Genomic DNA, 12,224 nt, shown 5'->3' with positions numbered 1-12,224 from the left:
AAAGAATGGTATATGTATAAATTTGTGGAGGTTTTTGATAACCTTCGCAAATTGCATCAAATAGTGGAGGTTTTCACTGCAATTTGTGGCGGTTAATAACCGTTACAATTTTGGCTACAATCAAAAACTTGAACTATGGAAAAACACATAAGAGAGTATGCGTTTTACGATAAGTATAAGTAATTAAAGCTGAATACATGCACTATAAGTTTAGTGAGGAGATCAAAGTTGAATTGAGACAAAACAGGATTGCAGTGTCAAAATACAAACTATTTCGATATTTTGGCTCGTTGTTTCAAGATGATGGAATGATAGATAATATGCTACTTATAGAATAATTACAATCAGATGACTGATATGGAGAAGTGTTACAGGGGTATTATGTGAAAGAATGATATATGTTTAAATTTGTGATGGGTGTTTGGATTGAAGAATTTGAGGAAAAGAAAATCCCATGAGTGTTGATAGTTATGTATCCTCGCCTTTCACTTAGCGAGTTACTAGGTGATGGTCAGCCCAAAGAGAAAAATTAGAACTATAATAGTAATTAATTCGATCAACCTGTACATCTGTCTATTTTGCAATCTTCTTTACATTGTTCGTTAACTGAAAGAATGTTGATGCTTCGATGTTATTGGTCAAGATTAGCATTTTGTTTATGCCTGTGTATATTGAAATGTCATTCCCTAGTCTTGAAAAGTACTTTGTGTGAGTATTTAATTTTTTACCATGTTTGAATTTTTTTCCCCACTCATCTTATCAATACCTCACTTCTCACTCCATCTTTCCCGCTCACATCTCCCACACACTTTGTCCTCACTCCACTTTCCCTTGTTCCCCATGCTTGTCCCCCACTCACAAACCCCATACCCAAAATCAGCCACAACTACATTTTGATAGCTATATAAAGCTCATATTCTTCACCCAAAAATAAATCAGCATTAAACCATCCTAAAAATCCCCCCAAAAACCCAGCTTTAAACAACTCCAAAAACTGCCCTCAAACCACCCCCAAAACATTTCCGAACAACCCAAAATGCCACAGCGTAACCCCCTCTAAACCCCTTCATGAATTAGCCCTTAAAACCATCCTGAACTTGCCCCAAAATCACGCCAAATCAGCATGAAAAATCAGCTGAAAGTAACCCCAAAAATACCTCCAAACCAGCTCTCAAAACCAGTCCATAAACCATCCCAATAAAACACCATAGCTGCTGCAAAATCAGCTATTTAGAAGCCACGGAATCAGTCCAAAAAGCAGCAAAATCCAGCCCAAAAAATGCTGAAACCTGCCCCAAACTTTGCCAAAAAACAACCATGAACCGAGCTCCAAAAATCGATCTCCGTACGCAGCCATGAAACCTGCCTGAAGCCTCCATGAAACAGTCCAAAAATCACCTGAACGGAACCCAGTTTCCTTTCTTTTATCAAAATCGTGGAGGTTGCCGTTCGAGTGCTCCTGCCGCGGGTCTTGTTCGAGTTCTTTATCCGGGTTGTAATCTTGGGATTCATATATTTTGATTACGTTGGAATCTCTGCATTTTGATCTATTCAAGAAGTTTATTTGCTGAGTATAAAGGTTCATTCTTACCTTTCCTAAAACTTTTGTTTGTTCATGAATCTTTTCCATGTGTTTTGTTTGGGTTATGTTAATGCATTCTTGATGAATTCGTGATGCCTCATTGTGAATGAATTTGGACAACATTTAAGTTCTGAGTTTAATTAGAATAAAAAGTTTTGATTTTCAGTTGTATTAAATAGGTAATATAGTAAAAGGGGATTTGGCCCAGTAAGGAAATAGTTGGGTTTGTTAATTAGCAATTACTTGAAGCATGAATTTTGGTTATTAAACAAAGTGATTAAATGAAAAGCTGCAGACCTTTTATGTATTGCTTTAGAGAAATTGATGAATTGTTTCATTACTGAAATGATTAAAAAATTATAGCTATAATCGTTGTTAAATATGTAAACAAGGTCATTATCTACTTTATTACTAGTAATGTGAGATTAAATAAATTATCGTGACTATGGGTACGGTTCCCGTGGCATAGTCATGATATGTAACCCCAATTCGGGTGTGCATTTCATGTGACCCGATCATAACATCAAATAATAATAATAAAAAATAAACATGTTGTAAATCGCGGGCGCGTTTCACGTGACGCGATTCACAATATGTACAAAAATAACGAGTGCGCGACATCGCGACTCGTTCAAATAAATTTCATAAACACTAAAAGCGGTTAATTAATTAAAAGCGGTAAACGATTAAATACACTATAGGTTTTTAACACATGTAATAAATCATATAATTAATCCAAGTTTAAATCAATAAAGCGACCGTGCTAGAACCACTGGACTCGGGGAATGCCTTACACCTTCTCCCCGGTCAACAGAATTCCTTACCCGGACTTTATTTTTACAGACCAATAATAAAAGAGTCAAATCTTCCTTTGAATATGGATTCAAATAAAAGGTGACTTGGAACACCCAAAAATCAAATTCCAAGTGGCGACTCTGAATAATAAAATAATTCTTACTTCAAAAATGTCACTTTAATTGGAAAAACTCTTTAACCCACAACAATCCATAACACATATATTTTGTGGGGTAGAAAAGGGGTGTGACAGCTATGGCGACTCTGCTGGGGATTCTCAAGAATTCAAACTTGTACATTGACTTTATTTGGCTTTATTAATATTTGTATACACTATGATTTATTTGGGCCTAATGTGCTATTTGTTCGCTTTTACCGCTTTGATATTGTTGAATTGTACATATAAACTGTCTTCTCATGCACCCCCTCTGAGTTTTCTTGAAAATAAAAATTGGGCATTTGCTTGACATAGCCCGCTTTCTTTGAGATAGCCGAGGTGCTTGTCTCCTGGTGAAGGATTTTTAGTCACACATGTTTTAGGCGGGGATCACCACCAGCTAAGCCGTAAAGCAATGCTACCGGTACTCTGACCCTCCTCGGCTCGAGTCGTCTGCTCGAGTAAGCTAGTCTAGATACCTTCTCCAATAGGATTTAAACCTAGAAGAACAAACCTCATGCCAGATATCCTTAGTATGTTCGCTTTATTTGCATCACATGCATTTGACTTAGCAAAGCTCGGCACAAAAGTCGGGTCCGTATAAGACAGGTATCCTCTTTGAGACCATCATGTTCACTTATGTGCTACTTGTTACATCATTTGGAAGGATTTCTTGCATTGTTGACTGGCTTTAGAAAATTAGTTGAGCGGAATTATTAAAAAAAAAGATCATTCTCCTAGTTTAGGACACATAATCCTTTTTTACTAAGATTTTGTAATAGTCTAGCGTGAGGTGTAAAGATTAATTTTCATAAAAATCAAAAGAGGAAAATACTCGATTTTACCGAACTACGCGGGTCTGATTCTCATCGGATGTGAGATACGTAGGCAAACCTCATCGGTTTCGGCCCCCAATATTAAAAAATCCGAAAATAATTTTCTTTAATTCTTTATTTAGAAAATCCCAAATTAAAAAAAATAAAACCAAAATATTTTCTTTCTTTTTAGAAGTCTTTCATTCGAAAAGAAATTCAAATCAAAATCCAAATATATATATATATATATATATATATATATATATATATATATATATATATATATATATATATATATATATATATATATTTCTTCTTTAGAAGTCTTTCTTCGAAAAATAAAATAAAAACAATTCTCTTTCTTCTTTAGAAGTCTTTATTTTCAAATATTCTCAAAAAGAAAAAAAAATTCGAAATCCAAATTTTTTTCTTTATAAGTCTTTCTTTCGGAAATTAAATAAAAAAGAAAAAGAAATCAAAAACCAAAAAAAGAAAATGAGTTTAGTTTATTTACTTTATTCTTAATCTTCCTGAACTATGTAATGATCTGATTCATGCGGCGCTATGATACGCAGGCAATTCTCATCAGATTCGATCAAAGCCATAAATAAATTGAGTGAAAAAATAAACCGAAACAAAGAAAGAACAAAAAAATAATTTGAGTGAAAAACAAAAGAGTGACAAAAAAATAATAGAGAAAAACAAAGAGCGAAAAACAACAAAAAGAGAAAAAAATCAAAAAAAAATATTTCAAAAAAAAGGAAAAAAAAAAAGAAAAAAAATATTTCAAAAATGAAGGAAAAAAAAAAGAGCCTCCTAGAAGGATTCAGTTTATCTCTGTCGGTGAATCATACTCGAGCATGTTCCAAAATCTAGTCAAGCTAGGTCTATTGCAGCTAGTAGCCCCGAACCGGCCAAACCCTGAGTCCCCCTCGCACAGGGCTAATGCTAGATGTGATTACCACTCTGGAGTAGTGGGACATGATACGAAATATTGTTGGATTCTTAAGAGAGCAGTGGAAGACCTCATCGAGGTCAAGGCAATAATGCTTAGGGATGAAGATGCCCATAATATGATGAACAATCCTTTGCATGTTCACACCAATGGGCCAGTAGTCGGAATGACCCGTAAAGATGAGGAATTTGATCCGGCACTGAAGGCCATTTCATCCCTTACTGAGACAGAAGAAAAGCAAAAAAAACGGTTGCCAAACCTGAAAGTCCCCCATCAGACGGGAGACTCGGTAGCCAGTCTTGCTATCCTTTCTACGTGCAAATTATTTCAGGGTGTAATCTGGATGTTTTACATTATTGTTTTACTTTCCGATGAAAACACTTCTATCTTTAAAATTCAAAAAAAAATCAATTAAATGAAATTAATATTTCATTGCCTAGGAATGTCTCTTTTCTTAATCTTGTCATCTTTCTTATTCTCTTTTTGAGTTCTGTTAATGCAGATTTTAATAACATGACATGCTTGCAGACTTCATGCCCAGATCCTAAAACACCATCAGACCTCTAAATAATGAAGAAGCAGAATGTGTTGAATAAAAGGCTTGTGAGAAAATAAGTAAAGAATTGGAACACTAGGCCTAAGCCAAGATCCAAATGAAATCGGAAGAAGTTGAAATTCCCTCTCTTTGAATCATTGTTGAAGCTGAGATTGAGGATAAATATTGGGTCAAGAACCGGTTTGGAACAATTGACTATGATTGATGAAAAACGTATGGCCGCAGTTTTCCACAGGCAGCTGTACCAACAAAGAATGGCCCGTGCCTACAACAAGAAAGTGCGGCCCAGAAAGTTCGAAGTGGGGAAACTCGTCCTAAGACGTATACTCTCGCATCATGAAGAAGCCAAAGGAAAATTGGCTCCAGATTTGAAAGGTCTATACATTGTAACAAGATTACTACCAAAAAAGGAGCGTTGTATTTGAGAGATATCGAAGAAAATGTCTCTGAGACAATTGTCTAAATAGACACGGTCAAAAGGTATTATGTTTGACCCTTTTACGCATCTTTAATGCTCTCTGATTAGGATGACGAAGGCTTTCATTCTCGCTACCCAAACACCATTAACCTTTTTGCCTACCCTTTGAGCCGATTACCTTTCTTTGATTACCCTCTTTGGAACCTGAAGATGTTACTTAAAAAAAGAGAAGAAAACCAAAACAAAGAAGACAAAAAATGGTAGAAGAAAAAAGAAAGAAAGAAAGAAATGACAAAAGAAAATCAAAAAGTAGTTACATTGAACTACGTTCGACTTGATTCCGAAAGGATACTTAGGCAGCCTCTCTCTGGGGTTCAGTCACACAAAAACAAAATCCACATCCCCCAAACGTTGAAACTAGGGAAAATGTTACAATGGTTCGGCGATTGTCTCGCCTGAGAGGTTCCAAAGTTGTAAGTCAATCCAAACTTTTTTTACCCAATTCTTTTTCAAGTCCTTCCGATCAATCAAAGAGAATGTTAAAAATTGGAGGATACAGTCACTTGGATCTGGTGCAACCAAAATGAGAGAAATAAATAAGAGAGTCTTATTGGTGAAAACCCTCAGGGGCACCGTAAGTCAATGGTGAGTAAAGAAACTAAAATGAGAGTCTTTTTAGTGAAAACTCACAAGGAGTACTATAAGGAGATGGTGAGAAGAGAGAGGTCAACTGGTGAAAACCCACAAAGGGTGCCACTAATCAAAAAAAGGATCCTCACAGTCATTGGCATCGACACAGTCCTCGGTAAGGTTTCTCGATTTCGAGAAAACAATTTTGATTTCTTTCCTTTCCCCGAAAGGGATACCTCTTGTCTAAATTCATTATCCATTCCATTGTTTGTTGTTCTTTGAATCCCTTTCGGTCTAACTTTGTTCCAAAACTTAGGCGAAGTTCTTTTCCCGCTTTGTTAATCTTCGCCTCTAACGCGGGCCGGCTTTTGTTCTAATAGTAACCAAAGACTGATTTACCAGGCTTTTGTTTGATACAAGCTAATATTCAAGAGGCACCCAGGCTCAGGAGGGGCATCAAGTCAACCCCGATTTTCTATGGTGGCTGATGCTTTGAAATAAAAAACTCTCAAAAGGAGGAAATCAAATTGAAAGTTCCTATAAGGCAAAATGAAGTTTAATAGGTTAAGTACCACATGGCTAACCGTTTTGGCAAAGTTTGATAAGCCAAAAGTTCCCCACTGCTCTGAGATTGAAAGTTTTGGAGGAAAGAAATCGAAAGTGAAATGCCACAAAGGAAAAATAAAGTTGAAAAAGTTAAGTCCCATGCGACCAACCGTCATGTAAAAGTTTGAAAAGTCAAAGGCTCTCCGCGGCCAGAAATACAAGTGGTTTTCATGAAACATCTAGTAGAAGGTTGAAATCAACATCAAAAGAAGATGGGCACAAAGCCAAACTGCCAAAGATATCAAGGCCACAAACCGACCACCACTTTTAAAACTCACAATTTTTCTTTATTTGGAGTAGGAATAAAAGAGTGCAGAATGGCGATTCCTAAAGGACAAATGACACCAAAGGTAAGTTTCCTCAAAATCTCCACTTTCCTTTATTAATAGCATGCATCGCTAATGTTCATACCTCTCATTTTCGTAGCTTAACCAAGGTAGAACCATTTTTGCCTAGGGGATCTAGCTTATAGTTTCGGGTAGAAGTACTCTTCGCCCAAGTTTGTTTTATATAGCTTAACCTAGGTAGAACCTTTTAGCCTAAGGGGATCCAGCTCATAGTTCCGGGTAGAAGTACTCTTCGCTCAGGATGTTTTACGTAGATTAACCCAGGTAGAACCTTTTCGCGTAAGGAGATCTAACTTATAGTTTCGGGGAGAAGTACTCTTCGCTCAGGATATTTTACGTAGCTTAACTCAGGTAGAACCTTTTTGCCTAGGGGGATCCAGCTCATAGTTTCAGATAGAAGTACACTTCGCTCTGGTTGTTTTACGTAGCTTAACTCGAGTAGAACCTTTTGCCTAGGGGAACCAGCTCATATTTTAGGGTAGAAGTACTATTCGTCGAGGTTTGTTTTATGTAGCTTATACCAGGTAGAACATTTTCGCTTAGGGGGATCCAACTCATAGTTTCAGGTAGAAGTACACTTAGCTCATGATGTTTTATGTAGCTTAACCCAGGTAGAACCTTGTCGCCTAGGGGGATCCAGCTCATAGTTCTGGGTAGAAGTACTCTTCACTCAACGTGTTTTATGTAGCTTAACCCAGTAGAGCCTTTTCACCTAGTGGGGTCTAGCTCATAGTTCCGGGTAGAAGTACTCTTCACTCAGGATGATTTACTTAGCTTATCCCAGGTAGAACCTTTTCGCCTAGGGGGATCCAGCTCATAGTTCCGGGTAGAAGTACTCTTCGCTCAAGATGGCTTTCGTAGCTTAATCCAGGTAGAACCTTTTTTGCCTAGGGGATCTAGCTCATAGTTTCGGGTAGAAGTACTCTTCGCTCAAGTTTGTTTTTCATAGCTTAACCCATGTAGAACCTTTTCACCTAGGGGGATCCAGCTCATAGTTTCGGGAAAATGTACTCTTCACTCAGGATGTTTTACGTTGCTTAACCCAGGTAGAACCTTTTCGCCTAGGAGGATCTAGTTTATAGTTCCGGGTATAAGTACTCTTCGCTCAGGATGTTTTACATAGCTTAACTCAGGTAGAACATTTTCACCTAGGGGGATCCAACTCATAGTTACGGGTAGAAGTACACTTCGCTCAGGCTATTTTACGTAGCTTAACCCAGGTAGGATGTTGTTGCCTAGAGGAATCCAGCTCATAGTTCCGGTTAGAAGTACTCTTCGCTTGAGATGTTTTACGTAGCTTAACCTAGGTAGAACATTTTTGCCTAGGGGGATCCATCTCATAGTTCAAGGTAGAAGTACTCTTCGCTTAGGATGTCTTATGTAGCTTAACCCATGTAGAACTTTTTCACTTAGGGGGATCCAGCTCATATTTTTGGGTAGAAGTACTATTCAACGAAGCTTGTTTTTCGTAGCTTAACCCAGGTAGAACCGTTTCGCCTAGGGGATCCAGCACATAGTTCCAGGTAGAAGTACTCTTCGCTCAGGTTGTTTTACGTAGCTTAACCCAGGTAGAACCTTTTCGCTTAGGAAGATGCAGCTCATAGTTTCGAGTAAAAGTACTCTTCGCTCAGATTGTTTTATAAAGCCTAACTGAGGTAGAAACTTTTCGCCTAAGGGGATCCAGCTCATATTTCGGGTAGAAGTAATCTTCGCCCATGCTCGTTTTCGCATTTTAACTCAGGTAGAACCTTTTCGCCTAGGGGAATCCAACTCATAATTCCGGGTAGAAGTACACTTCGCTCAGGTTGTTTTACGTAGCTTAACCCATGTAGAACGTTGTCGCCTAGAGGGATCCAGCTCATAGTTCTGGGTAGAAGTACTCTTCGCTCGAGTTGTTTTACGTAGCTTAACCTAGGCAGAACATTTTCGCCTAGGGGGATCCAGGTCATAGTTCAAGGTAGAAGTACTTTTCGCTTAGGATTTCTTACGTAGCTTAACCCATGTAGAACCTTTTCACCTAGGGGGATCCAGCTCATATTTCCGGGTAGAAGTACTCTTCAGCGAAACTTGTTTTTCGTAGCTTAACCCAGGTAGAACCTTTCCTCCTAGGGGATCCAGCTCATAGTTCCAGGTAGAAGTACTCTTCTCTCAGGTTGTTTTACGTAGCTTAACTCAGGTAGAACCTTTTCGCTTAAGGAGATCCAGCTCATAGTTTTGGGTAGAAGTACTCTTCGCTCAGATTGTTTTACGAAGCCTAACCGAGGTAGAAACTTTTCGCCTAAGGGGATCCATCTCATATTTTGGGTAGAAGTACTCTTCGTCCATGCTCGTTTTCGCATTTTAACCCAGGTAGAACCTTTTCGCCTAGGGGGATCCTAGTCATAGTTCCGGGTAGAAGTATACTTCGCTCATGTTGTTTTACGTAGCTTAACCTAGGTAGAACCTTGTCGCCTAGAGGGATCCAACTCATAGTTTTGGGTAAACGTACTCTTTGCTCGGGATGTTTTACGTAGCTTAATCCAGGTACAACATTTTCGCCTAGGGGGATCCAACTCATAGTTCCAAGTAGAAGTACTCTTCGCTTAGGATGGCTTACGTAGCTTAACCCAAGTATAACCTTTTCACCTAGGGGGATCCAGCTCATATTTCCGAGTAGAAGTACTCTTCAGCGAAGCTTGTTTTTTGTAGCTTAACCTAGGTAGAACCTTTTCGCCTAAGGGATCCAGCTCATAGTTCCAGGTAAATGTACTCTTCGCTCAGGTTGTTTTACGTAGCTTAACCCAGGTAGAACCTTTTCGCTTAGGGGGGATCCAGCTCATAATTTCGGGTAGAAGTACTCTTCACTCATATTATTTTACGAAGTTTAACCGAGGTAGAAACTTTTCGCCTAAGGGAATCCAGCTCATATTTCGGGTCAAAGTATTCTTCGCCCATGCTCGTTTTCGCATTTTAACCTAGGTAGGACCTTTTTGCCCAGGGGATCCAATTTCATTTCGGTAATACGTGGCACTAACCCCTGGTTACATTTTCTTTTCAGTAATACAGGGCGCCAACCCCTGGTTACATTTCATATCAGTAATACAGGGCACCAACCCCTGGTTACATTTCTTTTTCAGTAATACAGGGCGCCAACCTCACTCGACTCTCCAACTCATCATTCCATCACTTTACTTGAACTACATGCGACCTGATTCCCCTATAACCCGGGATATGTAGGCTGTCTAAACGAGGACTCGGTTGCACCCTATCTTTTATTTTTTTTCCCTTTTGAATAATGGTATGGCCAAATATTTGTCATATCGCTCATCTTTTCTTTGCCTAAAAACTCTTCATGTTTCCAAGAAAGAGGGGCATGCTGTGAGCACCTAATTTTTGACCCTGTTTGAATTTGTTTCCCCACTCATCTTATCAATACCTCACTTCTCACTCCATCTTTTCCGCTCACATCTCCCCACACTTTGTCCCCACTCCACTTTCCCTTGTTCCCCATACTTGTCCCCACTCACAAACCCCATACCCAAAATCAGCCACAACTTCAGCACCTTCAGCCATTTTGATAGCTATACAAAGCTCATATTCTTCACCCAAAAAAAATTAGCATTAAACCATCCTAAAAATCCCCCCCAAAACCCAGTTTAAACAGCTCCAAAAACTGCCCTCAAATCACCCTTAAAAAATTTCCTAACAACCCAAAATGCCACAGCGTAACCCCCTATAAACCCCTTCCTGAATCAACCATTAAAACCATCCTGAACTTCCCCCAAAATCACGCCAAATCAGTACGAAAAATAAGCTGAAAGTAACCCCAAACCAGCTCTCAAAACCAGTCCATAAACCATCCCAATAAAACACCATAGCTGCTGCAAAATCAGCTATTTAGAAGCCACGAAATCAGTCCAAAAAGCAGCAAAATCCAGCTCAAAAAACGCTGAAACCTGCCATGAAACCTGCCCCAAACTTTGCCAAAAAACAACCATGAACCGAACTCCAAAAATCGATCTCCGTACGCAGCCATGAAACCTGCCTGAAGCCTCCATGAAACAGTCCAAAAATCAAGTGAACGGAACCCAGTTTCCTTTCTTTTATCAAAATCACCTGTGATTCATATATTTTGATTACGTTGGAATCTTTGCATTTTGATCTATTGAAGAAATTTATTTGCTGAGTATAAAGGTTCATTCTTACCTTTCCTAAAACTTTTGTTTGTTCATGAATCTATTCCATGTGTTTTGTTTGGGTTATGTTATTGGATTCTTGATGAATTCATGATGCCTCACTGTGAATGAATTTGGACAACATTTAAGTTTTGAGTTTAATTAGAATAAAAAGTTTTGATTTTCAGTTGTTTTAAATAGGTAATATACTAAAAGGGGATTTGGCCCAGTAAGGAAATAGTTGGGTTTGTTAATTAGCAATTACTTGAAGCATGAATTTCGGTTATTAAACAAAGTGATTAAATGAAAAGCTGCAGACCTTTTATGTATTGCTTTAGAGAAATTGATGAATTGTTTCATTACTGAAATGATTAAATAATTGTAGCTATAATCGTTGTTAAATATGTAAACAAGGTCGTTATCTACTTTATTACTAGTAATGTGAGATTAAATAAATCGTCGTGACTATGGGTACGGTTTCGTGGCATAGTCATGATATGTAACCTCAATTCGGGTGTGCATTTCATTTCGTTCTTAGCATCTACCCAAAAGAAACGTGCACTTCGGAGTTGGACAACCGCCTCTTGGAATCCCTGGAGTTTTCTCGTGGCTCGCCCAGTTTCAAGCATACTCGTTAGGTATAATCGTCATCTCTTTAATTAATTTATGATTTTTTATATTAGTAGATTAGTTTCTGATTTTTGATTTTTCTGTTTTGGTTGTTTCTTGTTAATTAGAGTTTCAAGTTAGGTTTATTTAATTAGTTATCTCTATTTAGTTTAGTGGTTTGTTAGATTGTTATTGATTTAAACATGATCTTTAGTGTATTAGCTAAATCGTTCACTTAGTTGTCGATTATTTAGTTGTTATTAGTCGTTGTCTGATTGTTAACGATGCTCGTTCTGGTTTGAGCATTTAGTTTGTGAATTTAATTGTTTGTTTAGTAATTAGTTTGCAAAAATTGAATTCATTCCAATCAAGTTGGTTTGAATACTTAGTTCAATTACGTTTTTAGTCTAGTTTATGCTTTGTCAGTTCATAGTTGTTCAAGTTTGATTTGTGTTGAGCAAGTAGTTTGTTGTTGATGGTTAAAATCTAAAGTTTAGGTTATTTTATCACAAAATAGGGCATAGTAGCCTACTTTTACTGAAATGACATTTGTTTTTCTCCTTGCTTCTGACATAGCAGATTTTCAGGCTGTCTTTTCAC

The 12,224-nt window shown here is 37.9% G+C and overlaps 1 long non-coding RNA gene across 1 annotated transcript; it reads left to right on the top strand.

The window, feature by feature from the left end:
- The first annotated feature begins 75 nt into the window (after positions 1 to 75).
- Positions 76 to 11,344, top strand: LOC138903591 (uncharacterized). Its single transcript, XR_011412894.1, has 2 exons — positions 76 to 1,579; positions 4,833 to 11,344. It is a non-coding gene; the product is annotated as an uncharacterized lncRNA (long non-coding RNA).
- Positions 11,345 to 12,224: the final 880 nt, after the last annotated feature.

Source organism: Nicotiana tomentosiformis, chromosome 12 (assembly GCF_000390325.3).
Source record: "Nicotiana tomentosiformis chromosome 12, ASM39032v3, whole genome shotgun sequence".
NCBI lineage: Eukaryota > Viridiplantae > Streptophyta > Magnoliopsida > Solanales > Solanaceae > Nicotiana > Nicotiana tomentosiformis.
The sequence above is the reverse complement of the archived record's forward strand: the minus strand, read 5'-3'. Positions and strand labels throughout refer to the sequence as shown.